Source organism: Neltuma alba, unplaced genomic scaffold (genome assembly GCF_004799145.2).
Source record: "Neltuma alba isolate B1F8T4 unplaced genomic scaffold, ASM479914v2 tig00010392_pilon, whole genome shotgun sequence".
Lineage (NCBI taxonomy): Eukaryota > Viridiplantae > Streptophyta > Magnoliopsida > Fabales > Fabaceae > Neltuma > Neltuma alba.
In genome coordinates, this window is record NW_021635295.1 from 65,488 (window position 1) to 79,172 (window position 13,685).

Genomic DNA, 13,685 nt, shown 5'->3' on the forward strand with positions numbered 1-13,685 from the left:
CAACGGAAGCCACTAATGAGCCCTTGGATAGATTAGCGGTGGGTCATTCTAGTTTAACTAGTGATCTCGTGTTAGGCCCTGAATACATAGCCGTGATGATTACTTGATAGTAGTGAGGTTTTTCCCATTCTGCGCCCACGTTCCTAGAAGCCAGAATTAGCACCGGATACTGGTGGAAAAATGCAAAAAGAAAAAAAAAGGGAAGCTACAGAGTTGACGTAGGTCATTTTTTTAATAGTATTCAGAAGCTCAAAATAAAAGGAAAACAAGAATCCTAACCACTAAATTAAAAGACAAAAGCTATACCATTACACTAACCGGACCTCGGTTGTTATCAGCTATTGGATAATCTGAACCACAATACACTACTAAGAATTAAAATTGAATCCTTAACAATATTAATTAATAAAGCTAAATAATTAAGCATGTCTAATGAGATCAAGTCTTAATTGTCTCAAGTGCGCAAGGAACTCAGGCACGATACACATGCACACAGACATGCTCCTCAACTAATCTTAGTGAAAGAGAGCCTTAGTTATCGTTCGCTTAGAGGTTCTCGCTCAAAAATTTATCCAAGCTATGCAGTAATGCTAACTCAGGTCGTTCTCTTTTGGGAGCCTTAATTAGCTATCTAGGTTAGACTAATGCTATGCAGATTAATGAAAAAAGGGGGGTTTTTTTGGTGTTTTTATCCATTAATGAAATGCCAAAACTAAATGCAATTAATTCAAATCTAAGTTACTATGTTTTTGGATTTTTCTAAGATAGTAGTAATGAAGTGAAGTTAATGATATGTGATCTCTTGAATATGGCTTTGAAGCAATCATAGTTCAAAATAATTTTTGGGAGTAAAAATCACCAAGTTTTCTAAATGGAAAACCTTAAAGAACTCTTTAAGTCTAGGATCTTAATCAATGGCACCCATCTCATAAGATCCTATTAAGCTCACTTAGTGTGTGTATTAAGATTAATTAATGCACTTGGTTTAATGCAAGCCTAGATTAACTCAACAATCAAACAATACCATGCAAGAAGGAGAGTATCAAAAGAGTTGCATATAAACATACATGTAACCACATGTATTGAAGCTCAAATTCATCACTAACTAATCCAATACACAAGATAATCATCCAAAATTGATTACAACCATAATCAAAATAGTTCAGTCCAAATTTACAAATCCTAAGACCTAGAAGTTCATAAATAAAGAACTAAAACTTATGGATGAAGCTAACTCCCCTTTGAAGCTCCTTGAACTCATGCTTCTTCCACCATATTCAAGAGTTGAGAAGCTTAGCTCGTCATAACTCTTGAATCAACTCCAACTAGGTATTGTTCTTCAGCCATGGCAGCAGCAGATGGAAGGAATGGAAATGGGATTACGGTTTCTGAGGTGGAGATGAGAGAAGGAGATGAAAGATACGTTGGTGGAGGCTGAATAATGATAGTCTCATCTCATCATACCCAAAATAGGGTTTCTAACCCGAAACTTGCGTGCATGGGTCGGTTCTTGGGGCTGGGTAGGTCAAAATTTCCCGAAATGGTCGGGTCTGAGATTTGCTTATTCGAGAGGTTCGCCACGGCGAAACATGGTAGAGAGCCTTGCTTCAACAAATGAGTTTCGCCGCGGCGAAGGAAGAAGTTTGCCGCGGCGAACTTAGGCAGAGGGTCCTTTCCTGCTTCTTTTGCCTTGAGTTCTCCAATTCTGGCCCCAATCTTTAGTGTCCTACAATAAAAAAGCAACAAATTGAAGTATCAATTGTCCTAGAAATCAATTGAATCCAATTAACAACCAATTATGACAATTTAATCCTCAAAATGACACTAACTTAAAGTAAAGACTCTTAATCTAAATTAAGCACAATTATCATTGAAAAGGGCCAGAAAATACCACAAAATCGTGGATAAAGTAATGAAAAGATAATAATATCTTGAGCTCAATCACTTAGCATTTCCTATTTGTGACAAAAAAAAACAGAAGATAAAGAATTATATAGGGGTTGTTTGTTTTCTTGTTTTGAAAATAATTTTTTATTTTTAAAAACAGAAAAACAAAAAAACTTGTTTGGCAATTTGTTGTTAGTTAATTGTTTTAAAAACAAAAACAAAAAAATGTTTTTAAAAACTGAAAAACCAAAACAACTTTTACATGTTTTCTTGTTTTTGTTTTTGTGTTTTTTATTTTTTTGTTTTAAAAAATTAGAGAAATCTTCTCTTCTCCTCGATTACCTACTACTTATTACTACCAATGATAACTATTACTTGTCAAAGTGTAATTTTCATATATTTTTTTTCAAATGTGATTTTTAAAAAATTATTTTCCAAATGTTATGAATATAAGAATATCTCTGTGGATTTCTATATTGTTAGGATTATGGTTTTGATGATAACAAAGTTAGATTAAATTGGTTAAGTGTGTTGATCGATCAACTGATCGATCAAATGATTATCGATAAACTGTTAGATAACTGTTCAGTATAAATCAGATTTATGTTAAGTATTTTAATCGATGAGCTGTTTGATAATTCATTGATCGATAAAATGATCGATCATCGCTAACGTAAAAGTCATATAAGGTAACAAAGTGACAGATAAAAAGAAGTGAATCTGAACTGATCTTATCGATCAAGTGATCGATAAATGAGTTATCGATAACGACATCGATAAATGGTAAGACACTCTACCTGTTTTGATATTGATTCTGTCATTGTTTATCGGTCATCCTTTTATTGATAATATGATCGAACATTGAGCTCTAACCTTCTGAAATACAGGTACTGATTATAGACTATTGATCGAGAACTTTATCAATCACCAAATTATCGATAACATGATCGATAATCTGTGTGCCAGTTGCTTTTACTTAGTTTTTTCCTAGAACTAAATTATCTATAACCTTATTGATAATTAAGCTTTCCTACTTAACATTTTTTTCAGATAACATGATCGATAAACAGCTTTAGAACAAACTTTTCATTTCACCGTTTATCGATAATTTGATCGAACATGTCTTGATCGATCACCTATTCGATAATTCTTGGTATCCTTGTTTCTCACTAAAGGTTTTACATTTGACTCTTATCGATAACATTATCGATCACAATCTTATCGATAATGTGTTCGATCAACATGTACTAAAGCTTCAATTCAGTAACACTTGAATTATCGATAAATTGATCGATCAACCTTTACTCGATAAACTAATCGATCATTGACTTCTGTCAGTTTAATCTCAGCGAGCTATAACATCTCTCTTACTCACTTATCTACTTACTTCCAAACTGATTTTTAGCTTGCATAATCTTCATGATTACTTTATCAAGTGATGCATATTGAGGAACACTGATTTACATTTTAACCTAAGATTTCCTGTTGCACTTTATCGATCACCTGATCGATAAACCATTGTTCCATCATCTGATCTATAAACCTCTTCAACTGATCAAAAACTTCTCTCTCTGTTTTTCGATAACCTAATCGATCAACCAGTAATCGATCACCACTTCGATCAACCATGTCCAGAATGACTTTCTGCTCCTTTTACGGATAATTCAATTCATCTAGAATCATTGAGTAATCAATTAGTCGTTCTTCCTGGTTCATGACTAAAGCTTACACCGCTGGACTCTTACTTATTTAAGTTTAAAATATGCAGATTACTAAGAGAAATTACAACGGCTCTTCAACGGGATTACGTAGCCTGTAACCTATAGTGTCAGAAGCTCAGACGCATTAATGGCAGAACCGTTGGAACTGGCGAAACACGCAAACGGAGTCACAACGGCTAGAAGCTCTTCTGTCTAACGGTTATTTAACGATCTCAACTATAAAAGGCGCGAAGATGCATTAATGAGAGGATCAAATACCGGAACTACCGTCTGTGATTATTAAGTCTAGCATTCAATACTTTGTTTCTTCAACATTACTGAGCGTCAGTGTTCATCATTAAATTTCACTCTGTAAGAGAGTCGATATCTATCCTTTATTAATCAATATTGAGTGATACTCAAGAGTGTGGACTCTTGAGTGGGTTTGTATCCTTACGGGAGTAAGGGGGAGTGATTGAGTGATTCAATTACTGTACTGAGGCACCAAGAGCCCGATCAATCTTGGAAGATAGTGAAATACTCAGAGGTGTTCTGAGGACTGGACGTAGGTCAGTGGTTAAGACCGAACCAGTATAAATCCTGTGTCTTCCCCTCTGCGGTGAAATCCCTCTTAACTCTAATTCTTTGTTTCTGATATTGTCTCATTTTTAATTTCGCAATTTTTTTAACTCACCCAATTCACCCCCCTCTTGGGTGAGATTGCTTTTAACATTTGGTATTAGAGCAGGTCTCTTCATTAAAGACTTAATAGTCTGAAGAGAGATCTAATGGCAGGATTCGGAGACAGTGTGCTACCGGAAGGATGCTCAACGTCCAAACCGCCAGGCTTCAGTGGAGAAAATTACACCTTCTGGAAAATGAGGATGAAGATCTTCATCAAGGCCACAAAGTATGGATTATGGGACGTAATAGAACACAGCAACTATGTCCCAATGAAAACAATAGATGGACAGCAAGTACGCAAGAGTCCCAGGGAGTTCGATGAGGAAGACAAGAGGCTGGTGATCTTAAACGACAAAGCTATCAACATACTCACATGCGCACTCAGCCAGAGGGAATATTTCAGAGTTTCAAGTCTGGAAACTGCAAAGGAGATGTGGGAAGCCCTGGAGATAGCTCACGAAGGAACCACCGGTGTAAAACAGAGCAGAATCAACACTCTCACCACCGAGTTCGAGTTATTCAGAATGAAGGAAGGAGAAAGTATCCGAGACATGGAGGTCAGATTCTCACATCTCATAAACCACCTCACTACACTCGGAAAGAAATATAGTCAAGAAGATCAAGTGAGGAAAATACTAAGCGGTCTCACAAAAGAATGGGAACCGAAAGTAACAGCAATTGAAGAAACCAAAGGAGAGTCCATTGGTTCTGTTGCAACGCTGTTCGGAAGCCTTGCTAAATACGAGAGCAAACAAAAATACAAAAAGGAGATGAATGAGAAGAACCGGAAAAGCATCGCTCTTAACACTCAAGAGAGCAAAGATGACAATGAAGATGATCTTGAAGATGATGAAATGGGCCTGATAGTCAGAAGGTTCAAGAAATTCTACAAGAACAGAACTGGAAAGAAGTTCCAGCCGAAACGCAGAGTCTTAACATATCAGAATGAATCAAAGGATCCAATCATTTGCTTCGAATGCAAGAAGCCAGGACATATCAAGGCAGAATGTCCCCAACTATCCAAAGTGAAGGATAAAGAAAAGAAGAAAGAAAGATTTAGAAAGAAGAAAGCCTTCGTTACATCAATCTGGGGAGATAGTTCTTCGGAGGAAGAAGAAGAAAGTGATGATGAAGAAACCGCTAACATCTGTTTAGTAGCCCAGGAAAACGAAGAATCAGAGACAGATGAGGTAATAATTTCTGAACCATCTTATGATGAATTACAGTCCGAATACAATGCATTACATTTAGAATTAGTAAGAATTGCAAAGGAGTTGGTAAGCTCCAAGAAAAGAATAAAGTTTTTAGAAGAACAATAATCAAAGGTTGAAGACAATGTAGATTCACTCTCAGTTTGCAAAGATTGCGAAATGAACAAAAAGACGATTAAGGATCTTACTAGAACTTTAGAAAAATTCACTAAAGGTAGTGAAATGCTTAAAGTAATCCTAGGAGCTCAACGATGTTCAATGGACAAAACTGGTATAGGATACGATCCAACTCAAGATAAGGCAAAGGGAAAGAAAAAAAGTAGTGGTAGATCATATCTTACATATTTTAGAAATTCTGTGCATTCTTCAAATCCATTTGCACTTTGTTCTTACTGCAACCGTAAAGGCCACTCAACTTCTTCTTGTTACCATAAGAAGAAAGGAACCTACGGAACATTAAAATGGGTGCCCAAAGGTACTTATGTACCAAAGACAACTCATACTAACCAAAAAGGACCCAAGAAGGTATGGGTACCTAAAACATGATTGTGATTTTGCAGGTATGTCTCAAGGCATCCAGAACAAATAAATGGTATATTGACAGCGGATGCTCCAGACACATGACGGGTGACACTGAGAAGTTTACATCACTCATACCAAAAGAAGGAGGAAAAGTAAGTTTCGAGGAAACCAATCGGGAAAAATTGCTGGAATTGGAGAAGTCGGAAGTAACATGGGTATGAGGGTCGAAGATGTATACTATGTGGAAGGTCTATGTCATAATCTCCTCAGCGTCAGTCAAAGTGCGGACAAAAACAACTGGGTGATCTTTGATTCTGAAGAATGCTTAATCATAAGCAAAGATGATCTACCTCTGAAGAAAGAAGAATTGAATACAAAGCTGAGAGCTCCGAAGGACGGTAACTGTTATACACTTCAAATTGATTCTAAAACCTCTGAAAACTGTTTTATTAGTAAAAAGGAGGAAAGTTGGATTTGGCACAAACGACTTGCACATGTTAACATGAATCAACTTTCAAAATTAACAAAAAGGGAATTAGTTGTAGGTTTACTAAAAATTCAATATGAACGTGATATTATTTGTGATGCATGTCAAAAGGGTAAACAAACAAAGTCTTCATTTAAATCAAAGAAGACAGTCTCAACTGAAAGACCACTCCAAATGATTCACATGGATTTGGTTGGTCCATCAAGAGTAAAAAGTTTCGGTGGAAATTTGTATACTCTTGTGATAGTTGACGACTATTCGAGATTTACTGGACTTTGTTTCTTTCCTCTAAAGATGAAACGTTTAATGCATTCATTGTTTTTTCCAAAAAGGTCCAAAATGAGAAAGGTATATCTATTGTGTCAATCAGGTCTGATCACGGAGGAGAATTTGAAAACAACGAATTTGCAGACTACTGTGAGGAGCATGGAATTGACCACAACTTCTCTGCACCAAGAACTCCTCAACAGAACGGAGTAGTTGAACGAAAGAATAGAGTACTCACGGAAATGGCTAGAGCAATGTTAAATGAGAAAGGAGTCTCACAAGTATTCTGGGCAGAGGCAATGAGCACAGCTTGCTATATATCCAATAGAGCCTACATCAGAACGCTGCTCGGAAAGACGCCATATGAATTGTACAAGGGGAGAAAACCCAACTTGACTCATCTAAGGATCTTCGGGAGCAGATGCTATATTCACAACAACAACAAAGAAAACTTGGGTAAATTCGATCCTAAAGCTGATGAGGGTTTATTTCTTGGCTATTCTAATCGTAGTAAAGCTTACAGAATTTTCAATAAACGAACCTTTACAATAGAAGAATCAATTCATGTAGTGTTTGCTGAAACTGAACCAATTTCAAAACCTTTAGATGATGATGCTGAGGTCGTTCAAAACTTTTAAAAACTGGATTTGAACAAAAATTCAAACAAATTAACTTCAGAAACCGTTTCAGAAAACAGAGATGATTTAAACGATCCTTCTTCACAAGAAAATCTAGAACAGCCAAAGGCATGGAGACATAACCGAGATCATCCACTGGAACAAGTCATTGGTAAAGTCAATGAAGGGGTCAAAACCCGGAGACAAGTGTTCAATGAAGTTCATTTTTCTACATTCATATCTCACATTGAACCCTCCAATATTGACGAAGCACTATCCGATGAATTTTGGATAGTTGCAATGCAGGAAGAGCTTAACCAATTCGAGAGAAATCAAGTTTGGGAATTGGTACCCAGACCAGATGATCATCCGGTCATTGGCACCAAATGGGTATTCAAAAACAAGCTCGATGAATCCGCACAAATCGTCAGGAACAAAGCCAGATTGGTAGCTAAAGGTTATAATCAAGAAGAAGGAATCGATTATGAAGAAACGTATGCTCTAGTAGCCAGATTGGAAGCCATACGAGTTCTTTTGGCATTTGCTTGCATCAAAGATTTCAAACTATATCAAATGGATGTTAAAAGTGCATTTCTGAACGGTTATATCTTAGAAGAGGTTTTTATCGAACAACCTCCCGGTTTTGAAAACTCAAATTTTCCTAATCACGTTTACAAACTTAAAAAGGCTTTATACGGTTTAAAGCAAGCTCCTAGAGCCTGGTATGAACGTCTTAGCAACTTCTTAATAGAAAAAGGATTTGAAAGAGGTAAAGTGGATGCCACACTCTTCATTAAAAGAAATAAGAAAGATCTTTTGATTGTTCAAATTTATGTGGATGATATTATTTTCGGTGCTACTAACGAAGATCTTTGTCAAGGATTTGCTAAGCTGATGCAGGGAGAATTCGAGATGTCCATGATGGGAGAGCTAAATTTCTTTCTGGGATTACAAATCAAACAAAAGAAAAACGGCATATTTATATCCCAGACGAAATACGTGAAGGAGTTACTGAAGAAATTTGGAATGGAGAATGCCAAAAGTGTAAAGACTCCTATGAGCTCAACCTGTTCGCTTGATGTAGACGAAGATGGCAAAAACATAAATCTAACAAGATACAGAGGGATGATGGCTCTTTACTATACCTCACTGCTAGTAGACCAGATATTCAATTCAGTGTGGGAATGTGCGCAAGATATCAATCAGCTCCAAAAGAGTCACATGAAGAAGCTGTCAAGAGGATACTCAGATATCTTGTAGGAACTCAAAATTTAGGAATCTGGTATCCAAAAAGGGGAACCAATATCTAATGGGATACTCAGACGCAGATCATGGTGGATATAAGACGGACAGAAAAAGCACCAGTGGACAATGTCAATTTTTCAGAGGATGTCTCGTCTCATGGTCAAGTAAAAAGCAGAATACCGTGGCAATCTCCTCAACGGAATCAGAATATGTTGCCACTACTTGCTGTTGCGCTCAGATCTTATGGTTAAAGCAACAAATACAGGATTTAGGAATCAACTTACGTGAGATTCCAATCCTATGTGATAATACGAGCACGATAAGTCTGTCCAAGAATCCAGTCCATCATGCCCGAACCAAACACATCGATGTCCGACATCATTTCATTCGGGACCATGTTCAAAAGAAGGATGTAAAGGTTGAGTTCATCCCCACTGAATATCAGATAGCCGACATCTTCACTAAACCTCTAGATCAACAGAAGTTCAACTTCTTTCGAAGAGAATTGGGAATGGTAAATCCCAATGAATTGTAAGAAATCTCATATTATCTCTCAAGACTAATTGTTTAAATTTAATGTTTTAATGATAAAATAACTAACTTAAGCATCGGAGTATGTAGAAATTTGTTTTGCAGGAAGCTCTGTTTTGATGAAGAAAAACAGAGGTAAACAGAGTATGAGATTATCGATCAAATGATCGATAATCATGAAGGCAAAAAGAAAGTAATTTATTGATCACCTGATCGATAAATCCAATTTGTGAGAAAAGGAAGTGCTCTAACACAACAATTATCGATGACTTGATCGATAAATGCCTTATCGATCAGAACATCGATCAGGAGCCTCAAGGTTTCGAGACCTCTCTTTCAGAATTGGTAAGCATTAATCGATAAGCTGATCGATAAATAGATTATCGATCAAATGATCGATAAACTAAACCAGGTACGCATCTCTTCTACTGACTTTATCGATAATATGTTCGATAATTACATGATCGATAACGTGATCGATAATTATGTTCTGTGTTCATGTGTGTTCTTCATATTTATCGAACATGTGATCGATCAAGAGTTGATCGATAACTTGATCGATAATTCTGAAGATTATAACGGTACTTTTTGAAACCCCTCTGTCAGTTATCGAACCCTAGCTCGAATACTACCCGTCCCCTGTTTTCTCGCAACGGTCAAGAATCACTGTTCTATTAAATTTCCAACCTCTCTTCCACTCGAATCCATCACCACTACCTTTTCGACCTTCACCGAGCTCAAAACACACTATTTCAACCGTTCGATTTCTCAGAAAATTTCTCAATATCTCATAAATGGCGCGAGTAAAACAACCAAGTGCGGAAGGGGAAGAAGGGCCGGAGAAGCAACTCCAATCAAGTGACACCACTCCTTCGGGCACTCGGAAACGATATAGACCGAAAGTAAGGGAGGAACCATCAAAGAAGAAGGGTGTTCTAAAAATTCACGAAAGTCGGGCCGAAGAGCAACCGGTCTCTCTAAGAAAATCTCCCCGGTCCAAATCAAAATTACCGATAGTCACTGAAGAATCAGAAACCGAGTCGGATGATGGTGCCTCAGTTCAGAAAGCTGTGGAGACCGCATTGAACATATCCATCCCCAAGCAACCGAGAAAGAAAAAGCAAAGGGCAAGTGAAGGAGTCGCACGGGAAATTCCTCCTGAAGGTATATCAACTGAGTTCTCTGAGTTATTAACTGGCAATCTTGATAGTGAAGTTAATCTAGCAAAGTATAAAGCTGATTTTGCCAATAGAAAATTCTGTCCTGTGGTATCTATGGACTTAGAGGGTCTGAAGAAAAACAAACAGATTGCTCTTGACTTAAGTGACCCAATGCAGCATTATTCAAACTGGTTAATCATTGGTGGTGAATACTGTCCTGAGGTGGTTAAAAGAGTCTACTGTAATATGGAATCCGTAGAAGAGTATGATGATCAAGATAATCTTATAGAGAACTACTTAAAGGTCACACTGAGAGGCAGATCTTTCAAACTCACAAGTGTCAAGTTAAATGAATTACTCGGGACTCAAGAATTTGTGAGAAGTAGCAACATGAATGAGGTAAAAGCCTACAAAATTTTAATGCAGAGTGATGACTACCCTGGAGAGCTGAATTTCCCTCCTAAGCAGATGTGTGATTACTATCGGATCATACATTACATCTACTCTAGGAGTATGATAAATAAGTCTGGAAGCTTCTCACACCTCACTCAGGATGACTATTTGCTCTTAGCAAGAATTATCAGTGGAAAGAAGCTCAATATTGGGGACCTTATCTACACTGAGATGAAGGACTTCGTCCTTAACAAATCCAAATACACCCCAATTCCCTACCCTCAGTTGGTCACCTACCTTCTTCAGGCACATAATATTGCCCCATTTGAGCCCGGAGAACTCAAGACCAAGGTACCAGCTTTTGGTCTCACACAGCTCCACAAGATGCGGATCTCTGTTCCCTTCAAACCATCACAGAAGACTTCTCAGAAGGATAAAGGGAAGCAACCAGCTGTCAGTACCTCTCGCACTCAGGATGAGGCTGAATCCACAGCTGCTCCATCTCATGCTCCTGGTCCATCTTTTATGGAGAGATCCCTCAGGGAAATGTTTCAGGCTGAGCTTCAAGCATTTGAAAATCGAGTATACATCACTGCCAGAGAATATGGGGAAATTTCTGATAAAAAGTTTGATGGTATTTCCAAAATCTTGGATCTTCACCGACAAGCCATGATGGTTCTGGAAAAAGAAGTCTCAGAGCGATTTGATTCAGTGGACAAAGAACTTAGAGAGCTCAAAGGGATGGTTACTTCTCTCTGCAACAACTTCACTGCCCCCAGCACAAGTTTCAGCTATGAGGATCTCTTATCTCATCCACCCTCTCCTCCTTACCCTGAGCCTGCACCTACTTCCTCTCCCTTACCCACTTCTCCTATTTCCACTTCTCCTTCTGTCCCATCTACCTCTGTCACTATCCCTACCACTCTTGCTCTTATCACAGTCCCTCAACCAGTTCCCTCCTTCCATTTTCCACTTTCTCGCCTTCCTCCTCTTCCTATTCCCTTGACCATTCCCTCTGTTCCAACTCCTTCCCCCTCATCTGATGCTGACAAAAAGGGGAGAAGAAAACTGATGGTTCTTAGTTGTTTTTATTCTATTTTAGTTGTTTTATTCTATTTCCTGTCACTTCTTAGTTGTTTTATTTTGTCACTTTTGTACTTTGACTGATATATACGTTGGCTACTAATGTTTAGAGTTTACAGTTTGCATTCTCACTGGTTATCTACGGCTGTGAATCTATTTAATATTTTGATTATTGTTGATTCTAATGCTATCTGGTTTATATCTCTTACTTATGTTTTGTCATCATCAAAAAGGGGGAGAAGTTAGGATTATGGTTTTGATGATAACAAAGTTAGATTAAATTGGTTAAGTGTGTTGATCGATCAACTGATCGATCAAATGATTATCGATAAACTGTTAGATAACTGTTCAGTATAAATCAGATTTATGTTAAGTATTTTAATCGATGAGCTGTTCGATAATTCATTGATCGATAAAATGATCGATCATCGCTAACGTAAAATTCATATAAGGTAACATAGTGACAGATAAAAAGAAGTGAATTTGAACTGATCTTATCGATCAAGTGATCGATAAATGAGTTATCGATAACGACATCGATAAATGGTAAGACACTCTACCTGTTTTGATATTGATTCTGTCATTGTTTATCGATCACATTATCGATCATCCTTTTATCGATAATATGATCGAACATTGAGCTCTAACCTTCTGAAATACAGGTACTGATTATAGACTATTGATCGAGAACTTTATCAATCACCAAATTATCGATAACATGATCGATAATCTGTGTGCCAGTTGCTTTTACTTAGTTTTTCCTAGAACTAAATTATCGATAACCTTATCGATAATTAAGCTTTCCTACTTAACATTTTTTTCAGATAACATGATCGATAAACAGCTTTAGAACAAACTTTTCATTTCACTGTTTATCGATAATTTGATCGAACATGTCTTGATCGATCACCTATTCGATAATTCTTGGTATCCTTGTTTCTCACTAAAGGTTTTACATTTGACTCTTACCGATAACATTATCGATCACAATCTTATCGATAATGTGTTCGATCAACATGTACTAAAGCTTCAATTCAGTAACACTTGAATTATCGATAAATTGATCGATCAACCTTTACTCGATAAACTAATCGATCATTGACTTCTGTCAGTTTAATCTCAGCGAGCTATAACATCTCTCTTACTCACTTATCTACTTACTTCCAAACTGATTTTTAGCTTGCATAATCTTCATGATTACTTTACCAAGTGATGCATATTGAAAGGAACACTGATTTACATTTTAACCTAAGATTTCCTGTTGCACTTTATCGATCACCTGATCGATAAACCATTGTTCCATCATCTGATCGATAAACCTCTTCAACTGATCAAAAACTTCTCTCTCTGTTTTTCGATAACCTAATCGATCACCACTTCGATCAACATGTCCAAATGACTTTCTGCTCCTTTACGGATAATTCAATTCATCTAGAATCATTGAGTAATCAATTAGTCGTTCTTCCTGGTTCATGACTAAAGCTTACCGCTGGACTCTTACTTATTAAGTTTAAAATATGCAGATTACTAAGAGAAATTACAACGGCTCTTAAACGGGATTACGTAGCCTGTAACCTACAGTGTCAGAAGCTCAGACGCATTAATGGCGGAACCGTTGGAACAGGCGAAACACGCAAACGGAGTCACAACGGCTAGAAGCTCCCTGTCTAACGGTTATTTAACGATCTCAACTATAAAAGGCGCGAAGATGCATTAATGAGAGGATCGAATACCGGAACTACCGTCTGTGATTATTAAGTCTAGCATTCAATACTTGTTTCTTCAACATTACTGAGCGTCAGTGTTCATCATTAAATTTACTCTGTAAGAGAGTCGATATCTATCCTTTATTAATCACTATTGAGTGATACTCAAGAGTGTGGACTCTTGAGTGGGTT